Here is a 27,844-nt window from a genome sequence, read left to right on the forward strand (position 1 = left end):
AATTTAAAACTTTGTGTCAAGAGGCTCTTAACTCAAGTTATATATAACTTAGCCCACACTTACATGTCCAATGACATGGATTTATGATGGGATAATGTCATCTCTTGTGTTGCCCACAAGATCCTTAAAGGTGATCCTGCAAGAAGTGGGGACTAAGCCCAAAATGTCAGAATCAAGGTTGGGCATGATTTCACAATAGGACAAGGTACAGAGTTTTAGGGGGTGAGCACACCTGGCCTTGATCTGAATTGGATCTGGCAGATGAGGTTTACAGAAAGAATTTCTGGAGGAGACTAAGGCAAATTAGGCTTGCTAGGCCAAGATCCTAGCCAAGTGTTGGAATACAGCATGGGGTGGCCACAAGGAACAGATTCCACTCCCCTGGAAAAGAGAATGAAAATAACTAGGTGGGGCTTGGGTTAGGGTTCTCGTACAGTAGGACAGAATACATTCAGAAACCAAAGCAAAAGCCAAGGTATAAATTATATAAGCACACTATCAGGTGACATCTGTAGCTGGGTAAGTCCAAGAATGCCTGGAGGTTTCCCCTAGGTACCACAGGTCATGCCACAGGCAGGAAGGGGGCATTTAATAGGTTCATGAAGTTGATTCATGGATGGTGAACAACAAGGCTGCCTCATTCCACAACTTTCATGGGGCATGTGAAGGGCCTCGCCTGGCTAACTATCCAGTGGCCAGGACTCAAAGACAGTACAAATGGTATCCACTGGAGTGTTCCATGCAGTGGCCGAGTGTCAAATATTTACTCTGCACATTTATGGTCTTTAGAACTGTTAGCATGGTATACAGAGAGAACAGAAGATACTGACCACAAATTTCTATTTACTTGTGCATATCTTAGACTGATTTAGAAATAATTCTAAAATATCTTGCTCTAAGTTGAACAGAGCATATTGCTGAATGTGAAGAGCCAGAGAAACAATTCAGTTGAAGCAAAATTTACTGGTTAGAGGTAAGGACCAAAGATTTTTTGAACCACAGATTTTTGAATACCAAAGTGCTTTGACTATGATAGTTAGATTTATTTGTACAAGTTGCTCACATGAATCTTTTAACAAGGGAGAAATTTTTAACAAGGGAGATGAACAAGAGCTAAGCTGTGAAGCTAAGGAGGCTGAAATTTGAACCCACAACATTTCCTTGTCAGAGACCACAACATCTGGCTAGTGGAGCACATTTATATCCCTCCATTGCTGTGTCTTCAGGGTATGCCTGTCCATAACTCCACTCTACATTTTTTTATGTTTTATTTTTTTATGTGAGTTCAAACTCACCCCCACTCAGACTAGAATATGATAAATGACAACCTGAAGAATTGTAAAGATATGCCCCAAAAATAATTCTCACTCAGATTTTTTTCTGGCATCTTGTTTGGTCCAGTGTCTGAAGCTGTGATTGATGAAAGCTGGGCGCAATGGCACAAAGCTGGAGTCGTGACCACTCAATGTTCCTTCACCTGAGAAAATAAATCAAGAGGAATAGCACCATGTAGCAGGGAAGTGAGGTATCCTAGAGCTATTTCTGTGGCAGGCGGGGGGAACAAGTCATAGTCTCCCACAGAGCTTGAGTCTCTCAACTTCATTTCCATAATCAGGTTAGCTACTTTTCAAAGATGCACTATGACACTCATATGGAGGGAAAGCTCATGTTTCTTGGCTCAGCCTAATATGCTGACAGTGAAAAGGTGAGGAAGGCACTTCCCCTCTTTTTTTCCCTTAGTGAATTGAAAGGCACTTTGAAAATATATTTAGTGTCTCTGAACATTTCTGGGCTCACTGCTGGTAGCATTTACAGAAGCCACCTGGTGATACAGAAGCCTCACTCTCAAAAGCAAGCTTGAGATGAGTGAAAATAATGATCTAAATATTCTCTCCTAACTTGGGTGAGAAGGGAGCTGAGATGACAGGGGATCCCAGTTACCTAGCACTCCTTCTGATGCCTTCCTCTCCCTCTGTACCCTTCCAATCTATCACCTAGCCCTACCGAGGTTTCCTTCTAAATATCTCTTGAACCCATCTGTTATTTCCATCTCCACCACTAATACCTGGTCTTCAGTTCTTATCGGGACACACACACACACACACACACACACACACACACACACACACTGCACTAATCTATGGTCTCCTTCCTCCAGTTTTGTGCTCTCACAGTCCATTCCCCACACGGTAACCAGAGGTGTTATTACAACATCAATCACTTATGCCACTCTCCTGAATCAAACTCTTTTATTGGCTTCCTTTCACACTCCAAATAAAATCCAAGTTCCTCTAACCACAGTTTTAGGCCCTCAGTTATTTGACTTCTGCATCTTTCTCCATTTTCATTTCCTACAACTTTCTCATCATTCATAGTGCTCCAAACACACTGACCTTCATCCAGTTCCTCCTACCTTGCACTTTCTTCTTACTCTTTCTAGAATGTGCTTCCTCCTGATCTTGGTTCTTCGGTACCACTTGGATAATCAGATTAAACATGGATGCTATACAGAGTTATTTCTGACAACTAATAGATTTTCACTCCCTGCCAAATCTGTAATGTTTTGTAGGTTACTGAATCATTTACCCATTTATTGTTAACCTCCAACAGACTATAGGATCCATGAGAACAGGTATCTCACCCTTGCACCTAGTAGTAACTGGCAGGTGGTTACACACTCAATAAGTATTTATTAAGTGGAATGGACTGAATAAATGAAGGAATGACATTCTGGCTGTAACCCCTAACTCCCAGTTGCTGAGTCATTGTTCCAGCTAATTGGCTGGCCTGCTGCCCAATATTATATTATCTTGCTTTCCTCTGGTTTATAGGCACCCCAAGAGACACTTTGATATATCAGTCACCTTTTGACCAATTGTGCTTTGACTGATTCTGCTTGTCTCAGTGAGCTATGCCTATGTATGGGCTCTGACAATGAATACCAATGACCCTAATGTAGTTTCACTAGCTAACAGGGATAAAGGATGGTATGATGGATTAAAGATTGGCACAAATTCACTGACCTTCCTCCCTGGTATATGTTCAGGAATGTATGTCTACTCCCCTTGAATCTGGTGTGTTCTGTGACTGCTTTGACTGATAGGATGGGTTGGAAGTGGTGCCGTGCCAGTATGGGGTCCAGGCCTTATGAGACTGGTAGCTCATACTTCCTGACTCTAGGAACACACTCTCTTAGGGTCTTGAGTCACCATGTAAGAAGTTCAATTACCCTGTAGAGAAACCATGTAGACAGCCCTCAAACTATAAAAAAAGGGAGAGGGGCCTGGCTGAGCCCAGACATCAGTCAATACAAATAAGGCAACAGACACATGAATTAATCCTTCTTGGACTTTCCAAATCTAAACAACCACTAGCTGAATACAACTGAGTGACCCTAATCAGGGCTCCATGAGGCAGAAGAGTTGCTTACCTGAACACTGTCCAAATTCCTAGACTACAGATTTTGAACTTAATGAAATGACTATTGTTACAAGGCATCATAGGTTTTTTTTTTTTGGTTTATTTATTTATTTGAGAAAGAGAGAGAGAGAGAGAGAGTATGTGTATGTGAGCAGGGGAGGGGCAGAGAGAGAGGGAGAGAGAGAAATCCCAAGCAGGCTCCGCACCGTCAGCCCAGAGCCTAATGCCAGACTTGATCTCACAAATCATGAGTTCATGACCTGAGACGAAATCAAGAGTAGGACTCTCAACTGACTGAGCCACCCAGGCACCCCTATTGTAAGGCATCATGTTTTAGGTGGTTTATTAAGTGAGAGGATGGGTGACAGGACAAGCAAGTAGACTGAGTTTTATCCTTCAAAGAAGGCATGATCCTCTACTCCTTTGAAAAAGATGCTTGTTATCAGTCAGTAATATGGAACAAATTAATCATAATCAATATTTGGGAGGGAGTGTGATGTGTGATGACTTCTCAGGTTCAGAAGAAGATTCCTGTGTGTTTTCTAGGATGCAAATCTAAACCACAGCAATATCAAGACTATCTTATCAGGACAACTGATAAATGAAAAAAAAAACTCATAATATTCAATTTAATTCTAACTCAATTTTCCTCCAGGCCTATCTGATGAGTCTACCCAAATAGGATGTGATATAGTAATTATAGGTGCACTTTAGCATATTCTGACACAGGATTTGATTGCAATTTCTAGATTGAGGATATACAGCACTCTCAGAAATGAATCTAAAAACCTTCCAGCACTCTCTACCAACTATCTACTAACCCCATTAACAGCAGATAAGAGAGTATATCCAACAATTTTTCTTGCAGATTCCAGACTTTCTTAAGATTGTCTGAATCTGATATGCACTAGATTACAGTTTCTGTCTGTTTTAATCACTGATGTATCTCCAGCATGTAAAACAGGGACTGAGACATTGTAGGAGTTCAATAAATACTATTAATAAAATAAATCATTGAATTAGAAAAAAAATCAAAGAGGCAATTCTGAGCTGAGGTGGTCACTCCATAAAAGTATCAGATTGGGACACCTGGGTAGTTCAGTTGGTTAAGCATCCAACTCTGTTTTGGTTCAGGTCATGATTTCATGGTTCGTGAGTTCAAGCTCCACATGGGGCTCTGTGCTGACAGTGTGGAGCCTGCTTCGAATTGTCTCTATCCGCTTCTCTCTCTCTCTCAAAATAAATAAATAAACTTAAAAAAAATTTAATAATAAAAAAATAAATAAAAGTATCAGATCACCAGCATTTCTTTAGGACCTCAAGCATGCCCAAGTGCTATTCAGAAGATTATGACACCAAAATATTTCATTATAAAAGCTTTACAGTATATTTTATAATATTTAAGACAGAAAAAAGAGGAATGAAGAATAACATAACTGAAATTCATGTACTACTCCCACCCAGCTTTAGAGACAATTATATTATCAAAATTGTTCCAATTCACCTAGGATGGCCCTTTGTAGGTGCCTTCTCCACCCTGCCCTGCAATATTACCACTATACTTAATTTGGTGTTCATCAAACTCTTTATACATGTATATATGTACACAGAATCTAAAGCAGGCTCCAGGCTCTGAGCCATCAGCACAGAGCCTGATGCAGGGCTCGAACTTACGAACCACAAGATCATGACGTGAACCAAAGTCATACGCTTAACTGACTGAGCCACCCAGGCACCCCTCTTTTTACATATTTTATACATAGGCACACACACATATGTAATATATATACATATGTGTGTATATATATATACATATATATGTAATATACATACGTATATATATACATATATATTACATATATATAATCTCTCATATATATAATCTCTTTATAATAATGGTATTATGTAGATAAGTATCTTTAAGTGCTAATAGATAGTATTGTTCCATGTCTTAAATTGTGTTACCTAACTATATGAATCCTTCTGCAATTTGTGTAAGTCTATGTTTAAGAGTTCATCCTTCTAGAAGTTCTGCACATTTACATAGCACAGATACAGACAGACATACCATATATGCTACTTTGTGACCTTGTTTTTTTCTTTATGGTCTTTCATTCTAAAATAATTCACAAAACAAAAATATAACAAACTGAGGTGGCCATACCCCAAGAGGTAAAAAACACTGCACATATACTAGAAGTGTCCTTTTTTCAGTGCATTCGCTTCCTTCACTCTCCCTCTTATCCTCCTCCCACAGGCAGAATTTGGTCTTTATATTTATATCTCCCTCCCCCAAATATCTAATACAAGTTTTTATTTTTAAAAACTTTATCTATCATCCTCTTCTAGAAAGAAAAAGAGAAATACTGACTTTTTGAGGGTCTGGACTTCATGTAGGTGTGTGAGTTCCAGCTCCCCACGTGGAAAGGGTCCTGTGCCTAGTCTTAGATCCCCACACAGCCTCTCCTCTCTTGATTTTTCAAGACTTGAGATGCCCCAGGGTGGCCTGTGGACATCACTACCCAGGGGCTTCTCTCTCTCCATTTTTGACACTTGTAGATTTCTACTGTTTTATTGTGAGCTCATGTATACAGTTTAAAGATGTATATTTGACCTTATGCAGCATTTCAAGGTGCTTATAGCAGGAGAGTTTTTCAGAACATCGAATCTGCCAAATTTCTGGAAGTAAAAGTTATGAAAGTAATTCCTCAATATTCTAAATATATTGTAGGCAGCACAAGCATACAGTCATTTCCCATAAGACTGTCACAATTTAAATAGCTGACAAATATTTACAAAACACATGCTAGATTTTTAAAGTTTATTTATTTATTTTGCAAGAGAGGGAGACAGAGAGAGAGAGAATGAGAGCGTGCATGCACATGAGTGAGCAGGGGAGGGGTAGAGAGAGGGAGGGAGAGAGAGAATCCCAAGCAGATTCTGTACTGTCAGTGTGGAGCCCAAAGTGGGGCTCAATCCCATGAACTATGAGATCAAATTGGACACTTAGCTGACTTAGCCACCCAGGTTCCCCACTTACTAGATTTTTTAAAGACATGTATCAATTTCATCTAAATAACTCACTTTGTTTCAATGTGAATATCTTATATGATCATTTTTGTTTACAAAAACATATTTTTATTTTTCTTAAATAGAAAATAACTACACATGCCTAATAGGTTAAAAAAAACTAACCAATTTTTCCTTCATTAGTATAAAAACAAAGGGAAATATTTCAGAGGCAATAAGTAGTTAAAAAGCAAAAGAAGAGAAGAATCTCCAAAGTGGTTAGGCCAGGCTTAGTGAGAGGGAACATTCGTGAACTGGGTCGACTAACACAGATAGAAGGAGGGGTCCGATGCCTGGAAAGGGGGGGGTTAGTGACGACAACATAAGCAAGTGTAACTCTTAGTCAATGCTAATGGAAAAAAGAACTCTGCAATACCTGGGAAGTCTTGTTCTGGAACTGCATATAGCACATCAAGTAGACTATTATTCTATCCGAAGTTATGATTATGATTGCTTTTTATTGGTTGTATAAGGTGGTTTTTATTTTGCTTTGATACTCTTTCTGTATTTAAAAATTCTTCCTGAGTTGGTAAATATCCTAGCTATCTTCCATTTGTCCCTTTGTCATTATCTAGCCTTCTCTGCCCTGTTCTGGAGGGTCCCTGGAGGCTGATGCATGGTCACAATGATCTCTTTTGGGCCCTTGACTTTCGGTTGAGTTTAACCAATGAGAGGCACCAGGACGGGGCTAGAGGGTAGAAAGAGAATGAGTCACATTACTTGCTCCACCAGCACGTTCCCTGACAGGTAGTCATGGATTATCTGTCTCCTTCTAACCAAAGCCACATATTTCTACACAGTTACTATCTCCTTATAACGGTGACTCTTCCCCTACCTGCCCCATCAGACATCAGGTGGTCCCAGTATCATTACTACTAGCCCCATGAGCCATTAACACTGCCTATAACTTTATTAACCTCTCTTCAAATTATCCAACTTGATTTTATCATCTAATTTATGAAGGAACTTTGCATGATATCCAGGGATAATTTTGGTGTGACGTGAGACTGAAGAGATAGGTAGGGAAACTAATATGATCAGATTTTTTTTTTGAAAGATTTCTCTGGGAGAAGGCTGGGAAGATGGTGGAGTAGTAGGGCCCTAAACTTACCTCATACCACAGATATAACTAGATAACACTCACATCACCATAAATAACCCCAAAAATGACCCAAAGATTGGCAGAACCAACTCTACAACTAAAAAAAGGAGAGAAGAGGCCACATTAAAGAATGTAGTAAAAGGCAGAGATGTGGCTTGAGAGCTAAACAGACTATCTGTGGTCAGGAGGGAGTTGGTGGCGCAGAGAAGGGTGAGAAAATTTTAACTCATCATTTCCCCATTTTATCATTCAGTCTTTTTGTGGTAGCATTGTTTAGATATAATATGCCACAGAGTATTTTTGGGGAAAGACACTATAATTTTTAAAGAGGAAAACATTTTTTTCCTTAGCCTTTTTGAGGTAAATGGGTGTTAAAGGGATAAAATGACTATCACACCAGCAAGCCCACAAAGAGAAGACAGATTCCCATAACACTTTATTTTGAAAGTGAGAGAGACCGAATTTCATGAGTTCTTAAAACCAGTGGGACCTAGACCCTGGAATTTTAAAAATCAGTGGCCCAACTCTTGGAGAGCCCAGAGGATGTTAGGAAGCTGATAAACCAGATGGGTGGTTCTTTAAAATTTTTTTTCATGCACATTACAATATGATGAGGCACATATTCATTCCTTCATTCATTCCTTCATTCCACAAATGCTTATGATTAATATTTATGATCATCCACTATATGGCAGGCAGAGCTCTAGATAGTGGAGATATAAGCAAGAGTAGAGAAAACCTTGCCCTCGTGGAAGTATCATTCTAGTGTGAGAATGTAGCATTGAACTTGAGCTTTTAACACATCTTGAAAGGTGTTTGTAAAATAAACCTCCAGATGTGAGTTATAAGCTCCTACCAGTGTATGTTAACTCTTGACCTCATGGACTTGGTTTTGAATCCCCAGCTCTGTAAGCCCTTCCTTCCACTCTTTTCTCAATGTACTTGAACCTTAGCTTTCCGCCATGGAATTATCACTCTGGATGTCAACATTTTGAGGTAGCTTTAGCAGAGCAATCTGCTGTAGCTCTTGACTGACAGCACCTATCTCTGACATCTCAGATGGATGCACCCTAGATCTTCAGAGGGCAGGGTGGGGGTGAGCTGGTAGTGCTGAAGCAAGTATTCAGAAAGAATGAGTCCTACACAGCAGCAACAGTTAACAGCACATTGTGAGGATCTAAAAAATATTCATTGTATTAGTGTTATCAGCTACTTCCAACAAAATAAAGACATTAAATTGTTAATTGAGGGGTTGGATCAGCTGCAAAGGATGAGGGGACCCTGGCAAACTAGGGTCAGTGGAGAGGAAGGAGTAAGCTGGGAACACACAGAGGTTGTGCTTGCTTGCCTGACAACCAAGAATGGTCTCCCAGCTCTACAACTTATTGAAGTTACCTCTCTAAAATTTCTCATACATAAAACAGACATGATAATGGCACCTAACTTATAGTGTTGTTGTGAAGATTAGCATAAATACATATAAAGCACTTAGAATAGCACCCTGGCATACAGTAAAAACTCAATAAACATTAGCTATAATTATTTTTTAAGTCATAGGCTGTGTTGAAGAGGGAGTGTACTACAGTTGTAGTTTGGTCAGAAGTACAAGCATCACCAAGTGATGGCAGATGACTCTCCATATTGTTACTGCCTCCTACTGGAATGGATTCCAAATGGGGTGGAACTGCATGTAAGGACAATTGTTTGAAGTAACTCATGGGAGAGAAGAAAAACAAACAAGGAAATGAGTTACTGCCTGAAAAAGATAATTTGATACCTTTCCCAATAATTAATCCTAAAATTGTTATGATGCCATAGTTTAATATTTCTCTGGCTAATTCTCCATGTGGTATTAATAACTGTCTTCCAACTTGTCTTAAATTATCCTTGGAAGCTATATTGCTTCTAGAAACTGCACTAGGCATTACAACCATCTGGAGTAATTATAAAACACACTGATGCCTAGGAGTTGGTTCAGTTATTTTCTCATAGGATCTGGACATCTGCATTTTTTTTTTTAAGTGGCTCAGACGATTTCAGTGTGCAGCTAGGGCTAAGAACTTCTATCTTAGAAGATAGTTCCAGAATCAAACCAGTGGTTATCAAAAACTTTTTTCTCACAACTGCTAGCTCTGAGCACTTCAGCATGATGAATAATTACTGGGACTGGCCCTTTTTCTAACATTCTACTAATTTCTAATTTCCCTTTCTTCCACTGAACAAAAGGAGAAAGGAAAAAGAAAAACTTCATTCAACCAAAGTTTGTATCTTCATTCAACCAATATTTATTGGGCATTTGCTACAGAACAAGCATTTGTTGGGTTCTAAGGATCTAGTGATGAATAGTGTAGATTTCACAGACTGGTAAAGGACTGTGTGGTCAAGTACATTGCTTAGCCAATAGCCTCACATCTTACGTATGTGAAGTTCAAAGTGCAACCCTTATCTTGTTAAAATTAATCTGGGAATTCTTCATATAGATTTATATATTAAAAAAAGATTTTTTTAATCCTTATTTATTTTTGAGAGAGAGAGAATGAGCAGGAGAGGGGAAGAGATGGTGACACAGAATCCACAACAAGCTCCAGGCTCTGAGCCCTCAGCACAGAGCCCGACGCAGGGCTTGAACTCACAGACCATGAGATCCTGACCTGAGCTGAAGTCAGATGCTTAACTGACTGAGCCACCCAGTCACCCCTATGAATCTTTTTTCTTTAATTTTTTATTGTGGTAAAATACACATATCATAAAATGCTACCATCATAACCATTTTTAAGGGCACGATTCAGTAGTATTAAGTATTATAATATTAATAGTGTCATATTGCCGCGTACCCATCACCACCATCCATATCCGACTCTTTCAATCTTGCAAAATTGAAACTCAATCCCCATTAAACAATAACTTCCTAACTTTCATCCCTCTAGCTGCTCACAACCACCATTCTACTTTCTGTCTCTGTGATTACGGCCATCTGATACCTCATATAAGTGGGTTCATATGGTATTTGTCTTTTTGTGACTGCCTTATTTCACTTAGCATAATGTCTTCAAGTTCCATTCATATTATAGCACATCAGAATCTCCTTCCTTTTTAAGGTTGAATAATATTCCATTATATGTGTATTCCACATTTTGCTTCTCTACTGATCTGTCAATGAACACGTGGGTTTCTTCCATGTCTTAGCTATTGTGAATAATGTTTCTAGGAACACAGATATACAAATGTCTCTTTGAGATCCTACTTACAATTATTTTTTGTATACACCCAGATGTGGGATTGCTGGATTGTATGGCAATTCTATCTTTAATTTCTAGAGGAACCACTTTACTGCTTTCCACAGTGGTTGCATTGTTTTACATTCCCACCAACAGTGTGCAAGTGTTCCAATTTCTCCGCATTCTCACCAACACTGTTATTTTAAGGTTTTGTTTTGTTTGTTATAGTAGTCATCCCAGTAACAGATGTGAAGTGGTATCTCAGTGTAGTCTTGATTTGCATTTCCCTGATGATTAGTGATATTAAGGATCTTTTCATGGGCTTCTTGCCCACTCCTATATCTTTTGTGGAGAAATGTCTATTCAAGGCCTTTTTAAAATCTGATTGTTTGTTCTTTGTTGCTGTTGTTGAGCTTTAGGAGTTCTCCATATATTCTCAATACTGATCCCTTATCAGATGCATGATGTGCAAATATTTTGTTTCATTCAGCAGGTTGCTTTCCACTCTGTTGATCGTGTCCAATGATGTACAGGTTTTTAATTTTGATGAAGTGCAACCTATTTTTTCTTTTGGGGCCTATACCTTTGGTGTCATATCCAAGACCTCATTGCCAAATCCAGTGTCGTGAAGATTTTTCCCCATGTTTTTTTTTCCTAAGAGTTTTATAGTTTTAGCTTTTACATTTAGGCTTTTGGTCCATTTAAAATTAATTTTTGCATATGCTGTAAGGCAAGGGTCCAACTTCATTGTTTTGCATGTGGATATCCAGTTTTCCCAGCACCATTTGTTGAAAAGACTACTGAATAAATAGTCTTGCCATTCCTGTCAAAAATAATTGGATTATATTTGCAAAAATTTATTTCTGAGCTTTATATTCTATTCCATTGGTCTATAAGTCTGTCTTTATGCCTGTTCTTCAGATGAAATTTTAATAAGGGAAAGATAACGATACTTTCTGTAAAAAATCAAAGGAGGCATCAGAGCTATAGAAATATGGGCCAATATTTTATTTTTAGCCTGGCAACACTCAAGCCAGATATACCTATTATAACCCAGCTTCTAGCCACCTCCAGCCAACCTTGTGTTGGTTTCTTTAGAAGGAACAGAAGCAACAGAAATAGCAGCATATAACCTTTGATGATCTCTTCTCATTGTCCCTCTTCCTGCATGCTTATGTGGTCCCTGCTTTGCTCTGTCTTCCCCCAATTCCAACAGACAGGCTGAGATGAAGGACAGACTTTTATTTCCAGGTTTTGAACTTACTTTATGTGAAGTAAATTAACAAACCTGGTTGTCAGTCATTTATACTTCAGTGTAAAATACAGAATGCTGATACTCTGGGATACTTAGAGACCAATGAAATGTAGAAACATCTTAGCTGACATGTACTTCATTGTAGAGTCAGAACTATAAAACCTAGATATCCATTTAGTGTTTTCTTCACCCTTGCCTCTTCATGGTGGAGACAAGAGTGGGTGTTTTTGTAGAAGTGGGGTCAAGGATCCTCAATGATTTAGGCTGAGTTCTGAATACTAACAGTGTGGGTACAAACAAGGAAGACAGGGATGAAAAGCATTGCCTGCTTTTGTACTGTGCTGAGATCTAGCTCTTGATCAAATTTGACTAAGAGATATTTTAGTCAAATTTTGGATATTTTGAAATACTGAACTCGCCTCAAAAAAAGCTGATGTGTGCCCCTTCCTAGTGAAGTTTTGCAAGATACTCTAAGCTCTTCAAAGCACATATACAGAGCACATATCTGAATATCCACAGTGAGGATAATACTAATCTTGTCCTGGGGTTGAAAAGAGGATTTCTCGCTCATGATATCACATTCTGCTTGTTACAAAAAAAGAGAGGTGAAATTGTCTCACAGCTGGCAAAGCTCTTTCCTAATCTATAAAAATTCTTCTATGCATTATGGCTTCTAGCTATTCTCTTAATCTCTGTAGCCTTGATTTTCTGATTTCTTCATTTTTACAGGGAAGTCTTATTATACAAAGGACATCACCCATGATGGGAGTTTAAAATATTGCTATGCAAGAAAGGAGTCTTTGGTGTGTTTGATATGTAAAGCAAGCAAGAAAAAAAAAAAAACCTAAATTTACAAAGTTGATACATTTTCTCCATGATTCCCCAGGGGCTCAGCCAAAGCCAAAAATCAAAATGATCAAATTTAGTCTGGAACACACTGTACTGCTACAGATTACTTGTACTTCCTGCGGTTGGAGCTTTTCTGTTCCTCATTTGCGATTTTCATGGGCTACCAAGCTGATATAAATTTGGGCATTTCTAAAATCCGATTGGGTGTGAAGATTTCTTATTAAAAATTAAGTTAAAATGGGAAGACAAAACATAATTGAACCAATCTGAGATTATGGTTGGATTGTATTTGTTCAAAGAGTTCGGTTATCAGTCTTAACAGCCATTAGTAATGGTTTGAGGTCAAACTTCATGCATGCCTTTTAAAATCAAGATATTTTAAAGAGGCCTTTTTGACGCTGTGTGTTCAGCCTTGAAATTATTTGCTTGGATGTTGCTGCCACAGGCTCTCAGTGATGTACTTGAAGAGAAGTTTCAATGGACAATCATTTAGAACATTTAGAATACTCAGAGGAAATGAGCATTTGAATGAATCATTGACCCAAACAAGAAAAGCTTCTATGTTATTTAAAATGCTTCAGAAATCCTAAAATAATTAGTAGCAAATCTGAGTACAGTGGAACATCCCTAAATCTTGCTCCAAGAGCAAGTGATGAATCACTCTTCTGGGGCCCATCTAAAATTAATATTCTTCAAGCCAATCTCTATTGTACTTACTGTAGGGATGTTTTACTTAATCAGAAAAGAATATGAGTAGGCTGGTATTAAAATGTGCAATGTAGCCAGAAAAAAAATCATTATTCCTCACAATTTTCTGTTTTATAAAATACACCATGTTGATAACACTATCCAAACAATTCCACTAAATAATGAAAATTAAAATGTTAATTGTCGATAGTCTCTAATCTGTCCAAAATGGTTTATCTGTTTGACTTATTTTGGCATTTTTTCTTGGAATTAACATGTCCATGAATGCTGAAAATGTTGTATTTCTTGATCTGGATGGTAGGTACATGAGTATCTTCACTTTTCTTTTAAAAAATCACTACTTTAAGTATGTTTTGTGTGTGTGCTATACCTCAATAAATTGTTTAATACTTGCTGTAAAAACGTCTACAGTAATACACTTGGAAAAAATATTCTCAGTTTATATCAAAGACCAAGGGTTAATTTTCCTAATTATATATAAACCTTCTAAAATAAAAAAAAAAAGGAGGGGCACCTGGGTGGCTCAGTGGGTTAAGCGCCTGACTTCGGCTCAGATCATGACCTTACTGTTTGTGGGTGTGAGCCCTGGGTGGGGCTGTGTACTGATAGTTTGGAGCCCGGAGCCTGCTTTGGATTCTGCATCTCCCTCTCTCTCTGCCCCCGCCCCCCCCCCTTCTCACTCTGTCTTTCTATCTCTCAAAATTGAATAAACATTTAAAAAATAAAAAAATAAAATAAAATAAAATAAAATAAAATAGGGAAAGATCCAAAACCCAAGGAAAAAGGTTGTGCAAAGGATATGAACTTAGTGTTCACAGAAAAAAAAGAAATACAAGTGGATCTTAAACATATAAGATAATGTTAAATCTCATTTAGAACAAGAGAAATGCAAATAAGACTTTATTGAAACAGCACTTTGTGTTTACTAGCTTGTCAAAAGTCAGAAAAGGCTGGGGTGCCTGGGTGGATCAGTTGGTTAAGCATCCAAATTTGGCTCAGGTCATGATCTCACAGTTCGTGAGCTGGAGACCAGCTTCAGGCTCCACACTGACAGTGCAAAGCCTGCGTGGGATTCTCTCTCTCTTTCTCTCTCTCTGCCCCTTGCTCACATGTGACTCTAAGAAAGGAAAGGAGGAAGGGAAGGAGAGAGTGAGGGAGAGAAAAAGAGAGAGAGAGAGAGAAAAAGAAAGAAAGAAAGAAAGAAAGAAAGAAAGAAAGAAAGAGAAAGAAAGAAAGAAAGGAAGAGTTATCCTAAAAATGAAAAAAAAAAAAAGGTTGATCACACTATGTGGTAAGATCAAGGAGATCAACAGACATACTTCTCTACTGTAGAGAAATGCAAACTGGTAACATTTTCATAGAGGACAATTTGATGGTATCTGTCATATTTACAAATGGATTTTTTTGCCATAGCAACTCCACTTCTAAATATTTAACCTACAGTTCTGTTTAAGCATGTGCAAAGTGACACATATACAAGAATATTAATGGCAGCATTGCTTACAAGAGCAGAAGATGGAAAGCAACCTAAACGTCTCTCAGTAGACTGGAGGTACAGTCACACAATGAAATACTCTCAACCCCAGAAAAGAATGGGAATGTTCTTTGTGAGTTGATATAGAAGGATCTCCAAGAACTACTGTGGGTAAAATAAAAAGTTGTGGATAGTGTGTACAGTACACTATCATTCACCCACGAGAGAGACAGTATGTATTAATATTTTCATGTATATTCACAAAATATGCTTGGAAAGATATACAAGAAAGTCCCACCATTGCTCAGAGAGGGGAACTGGGTGGTTTGGGAACAGAAACTCAAGGAGGACATTCACTACATGGCCTTTTACATCTTCCGAACATTGAACTAAGTGAACGTATTGTTTCAAAAATACATTTTTTATTTTAAACAAGGATACATTTTTTAAAAATATGCCCATGAATTTCTTCCTTTAAGCATTACTAAATGCCTTAAAGATTGGAATAGATAAGAAGCACTATAGGTGCACAAACTGATCTCATCCTGCTTTAAAGGATCAGTGGGAGATGTAATTAATGTATGGGGCACAATTATGTGAAAATTCCAGAGATTCTGTTTTGTTTTGTACTGTATGCTGATTTTTAGAGACTGTTCAGACTTCTAATGAGGTGTTTCTCATCAGTCAAATTACCAAAAGACTACTAAATAGGTAAAAATTGTGGTAGGGAATTATGTAGTCTCTTTCAATATTAGTTTCATTAGTCTAAGAAATCCGAGAAATCAGTTAAAGAATGTAGATGCTCTAATTCAATATTCTAACTCAATCCAGTATTATTCTAATTTGAATTCTAATTTGAATTCTAATTGAATATTCTAATTCAATCTTATATTTATTAAAATATTGCGTATCTTTCTGAAGAATGCCCTTTACAGAATGCCCTAAATAGAAGCCATAAGACACAAGAAAAGACAGTCTTGGCATTAAGACAACCAGCTTGCTGGGTTAGTGTCGTGCCTTATTTTGTGTTCAGCAGGTATCTAACACTCTGAAAATAATCAAAACTGGTTTTGGAAGTTAACTATCAAATGGTGGGGCTATACAGTCGATCTGAGTGACTGTGCCAACATCATTTATTAAAGTAGTTAGAAAAAAATCAAAGCACATGTTGCAATGGCCTTGACTGCTCTATGGTGGTAAGATAAATGCTTAGCAAAATTATTTAAATTTTTCATACCATTAGGGTAGAGAGATCACTTTATAGTGACTATATTTGGTTTTCTACATGGAAAAAAAAAACTAAACAGATAATTATCAGTTGGTGTTCCTGCTGTCGAAGACGAGGCATTTATTGAAGGCCTCTCTGCACCAGGCACTTAAGTTTGGATGAGTAATTTTTATAGCTACATGAGGTAGGTTTAGTTATCTACCTTTTGAGACAAGGAAGCAAAGACACAGAGATTGTACATTTAGGAGTGATGGACCTAGCATTAAAACCAATCTCTGGCCAACAGGATGGACCAATATTCTTCTACCACAGTACTTTTATGTAAAAACTACTTACTGCCCATATTTCAATTTTGCCAGCTGACCTGTATAGCACTTTCCCTTTCTCTAGCACAGGACTGAGTCTAGAGCTGGGAAACTGCATGTAATCACCATGCCTCTTTAGCCTCTTTTAATCTAAAACATCTCCACAGCCTTTCTCTCGTTTACAACATTGACATTTTTATTTTTAAAAATTTTAAACGTTTATTTATTTTTGAGATGGAGAGACACAGGGTGTGAGCAGGGGAGGGGTAGAGAGAGAGGGAGAAACAGAATCTGAAGCAGGATCCAGGCTCCAAGCTGTCAGCACAGAGCCTGATGCAGGGCTCAAACTCACAAACCGTGAGATCATGACCCGAGCTGATATTGGACTTAATTGGCTGAGCCACCCAGGCACCCCAACAGCATTGGCATATTTAAAGAATACTGTTGCTCTGTATACTTTTCTTTTTACATAGAAAGTTTCTCTTTCTGTGTTTGTCTGATGTTCCCTATTGATCAGATTAAGGTTTTGTACTCTTGGGTGGAGTACTACACAGGACAGCGATGTTGTATTCTTAGAGCATATCACTGGGATGCACACAATGTGCATCTGTCCCTCACTGATTATCTTAATTTGATCACCTGGTCAAGGTGTTGTCCAATTTTCCCACTCTGTAATTACTGGATTTTTTCCTCAGTTGCAACCAATAAGTGGTCTGTGGGGAGATACTTTAAGACTATGCAAATATCCTGCTTTTCACTAAACTTTCCTCCTAAGTTTAACATGCATTGATGATTCTTATATGATTTAGTCTTTACCATTATGGTTGCAAGTGATAATTTCCTAAATCCAACATTCAGTCTACATTTACCAGTAAGGCCCAGTCATTCTACTTGAAGTAAGAGAAGTCATCTATCTACCTACCTATCAATCATCAGTAAGAATTCATAAGTTCATATTTTTTCAGTCATTGATGACTTATTTTACTTAATTATATGTTCAAATGGTCACAGATTCCGTGGTAGATCCTTGTGACATTTCCCTATCATGTGTTTTAGTATTTCTTTACTTTCTGGAGTAACAAAAGATGTTCTTGTATCATCTTGTACCTACTTGCTCCAATTCCAGAATCAGCTATTTATCTAAGAAGCTCTAGTTGTTTTTATTGACAATAATGTTAGAGACCAAAATCTGGATGCTAGGTATGCTGACTGCTACTGGCATGCCTTTACTTCTTAGCTCCTTCAGTAGACAGAGCTAGGAAATATATGTATGTGTATTCACATATACATACACATACATACAAACAAATAGACATACAGATATATACACATATTTTATGATACCCAGCTTCCAAGATGGCCCCCAACAATCCCTATCTCTAAGTTTCGTGAGAAGTTTGGTCTGAGTGACCAACAGGACATGGCAGAATTGATGATATGTCACTTCTGAGATCAGGTTATTAAAGACACTGTGGCTTCCATTTTGATTTTCCTCTCTCCCTCTTCCTCTCTTTACTGTCTCTGAGAAAAGTCTGATGCACTGTAAGCAGCATATGGAGAAGCCCACAGAGTGAACAACTGAAGCTTTCTGCCAACAATCCTATGAGTAGGCCTGGAAGTGGATCCCCTAGCCTTAATCAGCCTTGAAGAGGACTGCAGCCTCATGAAAGACAATGAGTCAGAACCACCCAGGTAAGTTATTCCTGCATTCCTAACCCACAGAAACTATAAACAATGATTGTTGTCTTAAGCTGCTAAACTTTAGGATAGTTGTAGGGCTATAGATTAATATATGCATACACACATACACACATACATATCATGAGTATATACGGGTATTTCCAATTCCAATCCCTTCTCACATTCCACAGTTGTGTGTCCCTTCTTCCTCATCAAGAACTCTTGCTTCTGCAATCCCTATCAAAATAACACCAGCATTATTCACAGAGCTAGAACAAACATCCTAAAATTTGTATAGAACCACAAAAGACCCTGAATAGCCAAAGCAATCTTGAAAAAGAAAACCAAAGCAGGAGGCATCACAATCCTGGACTTCAAGCTGTATTACAAAGCTGTAATCATAAACACAGTATGGCACTGGTGCAAAAACAGACACTCAAATCAATGGAAGGAATAGAAAACCCAGAAATGGATCCACAAACGTATGGCCAACTGATCTTTGACAAAGCAGGAAAGAATATCCAATGGAATAAAGACAGTCTCTTCAGCAAATGGTGCTGGGAAAACTGGACAGCGACATGCAGAAAAACAAACCTGGACAACTTTCTTACACCCTACACAAAAATAAACTCAAAATGGATGAAACACCTAAATGTGAGACAGGAAGCCATCAAAATCCTCAAGGAGAAAGCAGGCAAAAACCTTTTGAACCTCAGCTGCAGTAACTTCTTACTCAACACGTCCGCAGAGGCAAGGGAAACAAAAGCAAAAATGAACTATTGGGACCTCATCAAAATAAAAACCTTCTGCACAGCGAAGGAAACAATTAGCAAAACTAAAAGGCCACAGACGGAATGGGAGAAGATACTTGCAAATGACATATCAGATAAAGGATTACTATCCCAAATCTATAAAGAACTTACCAAACTCAATACCCAAAAAACAAATAATCCAGTGAAGAAATGGGCAAAAGACATGAATAGACTCTTTTCCAAAGAAGACATTCAGATGACCAACAGACACATGAAAAGATGCTCAACATCAGTCATCATGAGGGAAATATAAATCAAAACCACAATGAGATACCACCTTACACCTGTCAGAGTGGCTAACATTAGCAACTCAGGAAACAACAGATGCTGGTGAGGATGCAGAGAAAGAGGCACTCTTTTGCACTGCTGGTAGGAATGCAAACTGGTGGAGCCACTCTGGAAAAACAATATGCAGTTTCCTCAAAAAATTAAAAATAGAACTACCCTACAACTCAGCAACTGCATTACTAGGTATTTATCCTTGGGATACAGGCATGCTGTTTTGAAGGGGCACATGCACCCCCATGTTTATAGCAGCACTATCAACAATAGCCAAAGTATGGAAAGAGCCCAAATGTCCATTGACAGATGAATGGACAAATACACACACACACACACACACACACACACACACACACACAATGGAGTATTACTCAGCAATCAAAAAGAATGAAATCTTGCCATTTGCAACTATGTGGATGGAACAAGAGGGTATTATGCTAAGCAAAATTAGTCAGAGAAAGACAAATATATGACTTCACTCATATCAGGACTTTAAGATACAAAACAGATGAACATAAGGGAAGGACGCAAAAATAATATACAAACAGGGAGGGGCACAAAACATAAGAGACTCTTAGATATAGGGAACAAATAGAGGGTTGCTGGAGGGATCGTGGGAGGGGGGATGGGCTAAATGGGTAAGTGGCATTAAGGAATCTACTCCTGAAACCATTGTTGCACTATATGCTAACTTGGATGTAAATTAAAAAATTAAAAATTAAAAAATTAAAAAAAGAACTCTTGCTTCCAACATCAACATATTTACTCATTAGCTTAATCCTATTAGGCATCCAAAGTCCTCTCAGAACTTTTTGCCATACCATGACATAAATACACCTACTTTTTTTTTTTTATTAAAAATTTTTTTTTCAACGTTTATTTATTTTGGGGACAGAGAGAGACAGAGCATGAACGGGGGAGGGGCAGAGAGAGAGGGAGACACAGAATTGGAAACAGGCTCCAGGCTCTGAGCCATCAGCCCAGAGCCCGATGCGGGGCTCGAACTCAAGGACCGCGAGATCGTGACCTGGCTGAAGTCGGACGCTTAACCGACTGCGCCACCCAGGCGCCCCTAAATACACCTACTTAAAAGTGATCATAGGGGTGCCTGGATGGCTCTGTCAGAAGAACACGTGACTCCTGATTTTGCAGCTGTGAGTTGAGCCCCACGTTGGGTGTAAACATTCATTACTTAAAAATAAAAAGTCTTAAAAAAAGAAGTGATCATGGCCTGTTTGCAATTCTTCCCCTTTTCCAGCCTTTCCCTACTCCAAACTGAGGGTATACAGGGAAATTCCATGTGCATAAGTTATTTGTATCACTTCTTTTTTGATTTCTTTGTTTTCTCTTCCTGAGTATGGTTCTGGTATTTATTTGAGGTAAAATCAGAATAAGTTCTTTCAGTTTTAAGGTTTTGTCCCTGTTCTCATACTTACTGATTTAGTTTTACTTTTGAATATATAAGATATTAACATGTCTTGGAAAGCCAAAACTATATAAAAAGTTACACTCAGAGAAGTATTACTCTCACATGTATCCTTTCCACACTGTGCCCCCACACCCGCACCTTATGGGTCACCATTAAAAAAAATTGGTTTCTTGTTTATCATTTCTGATCTTTGTTACTTTGTAATAACAAGATGCAAGTATGATTTTTTATTGTCTTTTCTTTTGCACATACCTATATAATTTCATAGAGATTGTTCTCATTCTTTTTACAGTTGTATAGTGCCCCCATTTTATGTACCATAGTTTGTGTTGGAATATTTAGGCAGTTTCCAATATTGTGTAATTATAAATAATGTTGAAGTAAATAACCTATGCATACATATTTTTATTTATTTATTTATTTATTTATTTTATTATTTTTTTTTTAATTTTTTTTTCAACGTTTATTTTTTATTTTTGGGACAGAGAGAGACAGAGCATGAACAGGGGAGGGGCAGAGAGAGAGGAAGACACAGAATCGGAAACAGGCTCCAGGCTCTGAGCCATCAGCCCAGAGCCTGAAGCGGGGCTCGAACTCACGGACCGCCAGATCGTGACCTGGCTGAAGTCGGACGCTCAACCGACTGCGCCACCCAGGCGCCCCAATATTTTTATTTTTTAATTTAAATATAATTTATTGTCAAGTTAGCTAACATATAGGGTATATAGTGTGTGTGCTTTTGGCTGCAGGAGTAGATTCTCATGATTCATTGCTTGCATACAACACCCAGTGCTTATCCCAACAAGTGCCCTCCTCAATGCCCATCACCCATTTTCCCCTCTCTCCCACCACCCCACCCCCATCAATCCTCAGCTTGTTCTCTGTATTTAAGAGTCTCTTATGGTTTGCCTCCCTCTCTGAAACTATTTTTTTCTCCTTCCCTTCCCTCATAGTCTTCTGTTAAGTTTCTCAAATTCCACATGAGTGAAAACATAGTCTTTTCTGACTGACTTATATCACTTAGCATAATACTCTCCAGTTCCATCCACATTTTTGCAAATGACAAGATTTCATTTCTCATTGCAAAGTACTATTTCATTGTATATATAAACCACATCTTTATCCATTCATCAGTTGATGGACATTTGGGCTCTTCCCATAATTTGGCTATTGTTGAAAGTGCTGCTATAAACATTGGGGTACATGTGCCCCTGTGAATCAGCACTTCTGTATCCTTTGGATAAATTCCTACTAGTGCTATTCTTCAGTCGTAGAGCAATTCTATTCTTAATTTTTTGAGGAACCTCCACACTGTTTTCCAGAGTGCCTGCACCAGTTTGCATTCCCACCAACAGTGCTACAGGGTTCCTGTTTCTCCACATCCTCACCAACATCTGTTGTTTCCTGAGTTGTTAATGTTGTAGTGACACCTGTCACTCCGACAGGTGTGAGGTGGTATCTCAATGTGGTTTTGATTTGTATTTCCCTGATGATGACTGATGTTGAGAATATTTTTATGTGTCTGTTGGCCATCTGGATGTCTTCTCTGGAAAAGTGTCTTTTCATGTATTTTGCCCATTTCGTCACTGGAATTTGTTTTTCAGGAGTTGAGTTTGGTAAGTTCTTTATAGATTTGGGATAGTAATCCTTTATTTGATATGTCATTTGCAAGTATCTTCTTCCATTCTGTCTATTGTCTTTTAGTTTTGTTGATTGTTTCCTCTGCTGTGCAGAAGCTTTTTATCTTGATGAGGTCCCAAAAGTTCATTTTTGCTTTTGCTTCCCTTACCTCCGGAATTGTGTTGAGTAAGAAGTTGCTGCAGCTGAGCTCAAAGTGGTTGTTGCCTATTTTCTCCTCTATGGTTTTGATGGTTTCCTGTCTCACATTCAGGTGTTTCATCCATTTTGAGTTTGTTTTTGTGTAGCATTTAAGAAAGTGGTCCAGTTTCATTTTTCTGCATGTTGCTATCCAGTTCTCCCAGCACCATTTGCTAAAGAGAATGTCTTTTTTCCATTGGATATTATTTCCTGCTTTGTCAAAGATTAGTTGGCCATACATTTGTGGGTCCAATTCTTGGTTCTCTATTCTATTCCACTGGTCTATGTGTCTGTTTTTGTGCCAGTACCATACCGTCTTGATGATTACATCTTTGTAGTAGAGGCAAAAGTCCAGGATTGTGATGCCTCCTGCTTTGGTTTTCTTTTTCAGGATTTCTTTGGCTATTCGGGGTCTTTTGTGGTTCCATACAAATTTTAGGGTGGTTTGTTCTAGTTCTGAGAAGAATGCCAGTGCAATTTTGATTGGGATTGCATTGAATGTATAGACTGCTTTGGGTAGTATTGACATTTTAACAATATTTGTCCTTCCAATCCATGAGCATGGTATGTTTTTCCATTCTTTTCTGTCTTCTTCAATTGCTTTCATAAGTTTTCTATAGTTTTCAGCATAGAGATTTTTTACATCTTTTTTTTTTAATTTTTTTTTTCAACGTTTATTTATTTTTGGGACAGAGAGAGACAGAGCATGAACGGGGGAGGGGCAGAGAGAGAGGGAGACACAGAATTGGAAACAGGCTCCAGGCTCTGAGCCATCAGCCCAGAGCCTGACGCGGGGCTCGAACTCACGGACCGCGAGATCGTGACCTGGCTGAAGTCGGAGGCTCAACCGACTGCGCCACCCAGGCGTCCCTTTACATCTTTAGTTAGGTTTATTCCTAGGTATTTTATGGTTCTTGGTGCAATTGTAAATGGGATCGGTTTCTCGATTTCTTTTCCTGTTGCTTCATTATTGGTGTATAGAAATGCAACTGATTTCTGTACATTAATTTTATAGCCTGTGACTGTAGCTGAATTCATGTATCAGTTCCAGCAGCTTTTGGCTGCAGTCTTTCAGGTTTTCTTTTTCTTTTTTTTTTTTTAACGTTTTATTTATTTTTTTGAGACAGGGAGAGACAGAGCATGAACAGGGGAGGGTCAGAGAAAGAGGGAGACACAGAATCTGAAACAGGCTCCAGGCTCTGAACTGTCAGCACAGAGCCCGACGCAGGCTCGAACTCAAGGACCTCGAGATCATGACCTGAGCCGAAGTCGGCAGCTTAACCGACTGAGCCACCCAGGCGCCCCAGTCTTTTAGGTTTTCCATGTAGAGTATCATGTTATCTGCAAAAAGTGAAAGTTTAACTTCTTTGCCAATTTGGATGTCTTTTTATTTCATTTTGTCGTCTGACTGCTAAGACTAGTACTTCCAACAGTATGTTAAACAACAGTGGTGACGGTGGACATCCCTGTCATGTTCCTGATCTCAGGGGGAAAGCTCTCAGTTTTTTCTCATTGAGGATGATATTAAATGTGGGCTTTTCATATATGGCTTTAATGATATTAAGGTATGTTCCTTCTATCCCAACTTTCTTGAAGGTTTTCATTAATAAAGTATGCTATATTTTGTCAAATGCTTTTTCTGATCTATTGACAGGATCATATGGTTCTTATCCTTTCTCCTATTAATGTGATGTATCACACTGATTAATTTGTGAATATTGAACCAGCCCTGCATCCCAGGAATGAATCCCACTTGATCATGGTGAATAATTCTTTTAATATACTGTTGAAGTCGATTTGCCAGTATCTTGTTGAGAATTTGTGCATCCATGTTCATCAGGGATATTGGCCTGTAATTCTTTTTTGTGGGATCTCTGTCTTGTTTAGGAATCAAGGTAATGCTGGCTTCATAGAATGAGTCTGAAGCTTTCCTTCCATCTCTATTTTCTGGAATAGCTTGAGAAGGATAGATACTTACTCTGCTTTAAATGTCTGGTAGAATTCCCCTGGAAAGCCATCTGGCCCAGGACCCTTATTTGTCAGGAGATTTTTGATAACTGATACAATTTCTTCACTGGTTATGGGTCTATTCAAATTTTTTATTTCTTCCCCTTTGAGGTTTGATAGTGTGTGGGTGTCTAGGAATTTGTCCCATTCTACCAGGTTGTCCAGTTGGCATATAATTTTTCATAGTATTCTCTAATACTTGTTTGTATTTCTGTGGTGTTGGTTGTGATCTCTCCTCTTTCATTCGTGATTTTATCTATTTGGGTTCTCTCTCTTTTCTCTTTAAAAAGTCTGGTTAGGGGTTTATCATTTTTGGTTATTCTTTCAAAAAACGAGCTCTTATATTCATTGATCTCTTTTACTGTTTTTTTTTTTTTTAATTCTGTAGTGTTTATTTCTGCTCTAATCCTTATTATTTCTCTTCTCCTGCTGGCTTTGGGGTTTCTTGCTGTTCTGCTTCTACTTTCTTTAGGTGTGAGGTTAGGTTTTGTATTTGGGATTTTTCTTGTTTCTTGAGATAGGCCTGGATTGCAAAGTATTTTCCTCTTAGGACTGCCTTTGTTGCATCCCAAAGGGTCTGGACTGTCATATTTTCATTTTCATTTGCTCTCAAATATTTTTTAATTTTTCTTTTGTTTAATTGCCTGGTTGACCCATTCATTCTTTAGTAGGATGCTCTTTAACCTCCATGCATTTGGAGGCTTTCCAAATATTTTCTTATGGTTGATTTCAAGTTTCATAGTGTTGTGATCTGAAAATTATGCATACATATTTTTAAATTGTTGGAGGTGTATCTTTAGGAGAGATTCCTAGAAGTGAGATTTCTAGTCCAAGGATAAATGAATACGTGATTTTGTTTGACATTGCCAAACTCACTTCCATTTTGAATTCCAATCACAAATATATGAAAGTGCCTATTTTCCCACAGACTTATCAACAGAAAGTACCATCCAACTTTTGAATTTTAGCCATTCTGTTGAGAAATGCTGTCTCAGTGTAGCTTTATTTTGTATTTATCTGATTATGAGTGATTTGAACATCTTTATAAATATTAAAGAGCCAGTTTTATATCTATCTTTATAAATTGTCTGTTTACTTTTTTTTTTAATTTTTTAAGTGTTTATTTTTGAGAGAGATAGAGAGAGACAGAGTTTGAGCTGGGGAAGAGGCAAAGAGAGGGAGACACAGAATCCAAAGCAGGCTCCAGACTCTGATCTGCCAGCACAGAGTCTAACACAAGGCTTGAACTCACAAGCCTTGAGATCATGACCTGAGCCAAAGTCTGATGCCTAACTGACTGAGTCACCCAGACACCCCATGAATTGTCTGTTTACTTCTTTTGCTCAATTTTATCTATCAAGTCCTTTATCTTTTTTTCTTAATTTTTAAAAGTTCTTTATATATTAAGGATATTAGCCCTTCACCTGTGGTATATATTGCAATTTTTTCCCCACAATTTGATAACTGTCTTTTGAATTTGCTTATAGTGTGTTTTGCCATGCAGTTTTTAAATTTTATGTCATCCAGTCTATCAATGTTTTCTTTTTATTGCCTCTGGACTTAAATTCCACTTAACTTTCCTCCACAGAGCAATTCACCTTTTGTTTTAATACCTGTATTATTTTTTTACATTCACATCTCTGATCTATTTTTTTTTATTTATTTTTGAAGGAGAGAGAGACAGAGCATGAGTGGGGGAGGAGCAGAGAGAGAGGGAGACACAGAATTTGAAGTAGGCTCCAGGCTCTAAGCTGTCAGCACACAGCCTGATTCAGGACTCGAACTCACGAACTATGAGATCATGACCTGAGCCAAAGTCGGACGCTTAATCGACTGAGACACCCAGGCACCCCAGATCTCTGATCTATTTAAAAGTTTATATATATATATATATATATATATATATATATATATATATATATATATATGTTTGACTCAGTGATCTGAGATACCACCTTAATCATACACTATTATTTTTATATATTTGGTTCTATTTCTGGACTTTTTATCTACCCCACTGACCTCTTTATCCTTGTACCAATACCACACTGTTTTGATTATAAAAGCTTTTGGAGTATGTTTTAATTGCTGGTAGTGCTTGTCCCCTCTCAGAAATGTTATTTTCAGTATTTTTCAAACTATTCTTTTGTGTTCATTTTTCCACATAAATCTTGCAACAAACTTATTTGGCTTCACTTAAAAAAAAAAAACTTGCTGGATCATGATGGGCTCTGTGCTGACAGCATGGAGCTTGCTTGGATTATCTCTCTCTACTTCTCACTCTGCCCCTTCCGTGCACATTCTCTCTCTCTCTCTCTGTCTCAAAATAAATAAATAAACTTAAAAAAACTTGCTGGAATTTTTGTTGGGGTAATACAACACATATATGTTAATTTAGTGGAGAACTGATATCTTGATAATGTTTAGAAGTTCTAACCAAGAACAAGGGATTTTTTTTTAATGTTCACATCTACTTTTTGTTTCTCAGCAGTGTTTTATAATTTTTTTCATGTAAGTTGCAGTAGGCATAAAAACGGCCTCCCAAAGATGCCTACATCCTAATCTTCAGAACTTGTGAAGATTTTACATTAAATGACAAAAGGAGAATTAAGATAGCATATGAAATTAAGGTTACTAATCAGCTGATCTTAAAATAGGGAGATTATCCTGAATTATCTGGATGGGCACAACATAATCACACCAGAGGGAGAAAGAGAGAGGGAGGGAGGGAAGGAAAGAGGGAGAGATTCTGAAGTGCACAAATGTGGAAGGGAGAGGCAGAAGGGTCAATGTCAGAGTGACATGGTATGAAAAAGAATCAACCAATGGCTGGCTTTGAAGGTGGAAGTTGGCTATGAGCCAAGGTATGCAAGCAGCATCAAAAACTTAAAAAAGGCAAGAATCGGGGCGCCTGGGTGGCTCTGTCAGTTAAGCGGCCGACTTCGGCTCAGGTCATGATCTCATGGTCCGTGAGTTCGAGCCCCACATCAGGCTCTGTGCTGACAGCTCAGAGCCTGGAGCCTGTTTCAGATTCTGTGTCTCCCTCTCTCTGACCCTCCCCCATTCATGCTCTGTCTCTCTCTGTCTCAAAAATAAATAAACGTTAAAAAAAATTAAAAAACAAAAAAAAAAGGCAAGAACCATTCTCCCAAAGCCTCTCCAGAAATCAATTCAGCTCTGTAGATACC

At 38.1% G+C, this 27,844-nt stretch overlaps 1 long non-coding RNA gene across 1 annotated transcript in view; it reads right to left on the reverse strand.

Moving 5' to 3' along the window:
* Nucleotides 1-943: 943 nt before the first annotated feature.
* The window catches only part of LOC121012195 (uncharacterized), a 70,030-nt gene continuing 43,129 nt past the window's right edge, over nt 944-27,844 (reverse strand). The window contains exon 2 of the long non-coding RNA XR_005782012.1: nt 944-1,477. This is a non-coding gene — a long non-coding RNA (uncharacterized LOC121012195). The remainder of the gene's footprint in view (nt 1,478-27,844) is intronic.

The sequence above is a fragment of the Herpailurus yagouaroundi genome, unplaced genomic scaffold (genome assembly GCF_014898765.1).
Source record: "Herpailurus yagouaroundi ecotype Mexico unplaced genomic scaffold, PumYag 29, whole genome shotgun sequence".
In the NCBI taxonomy this organism is placed as follows: Eukaryota; Metazoa; Chordata; class Mammalia; order Carnivora; family Felidae; genus Herpailurus; species Herpailurus yagouaroundi.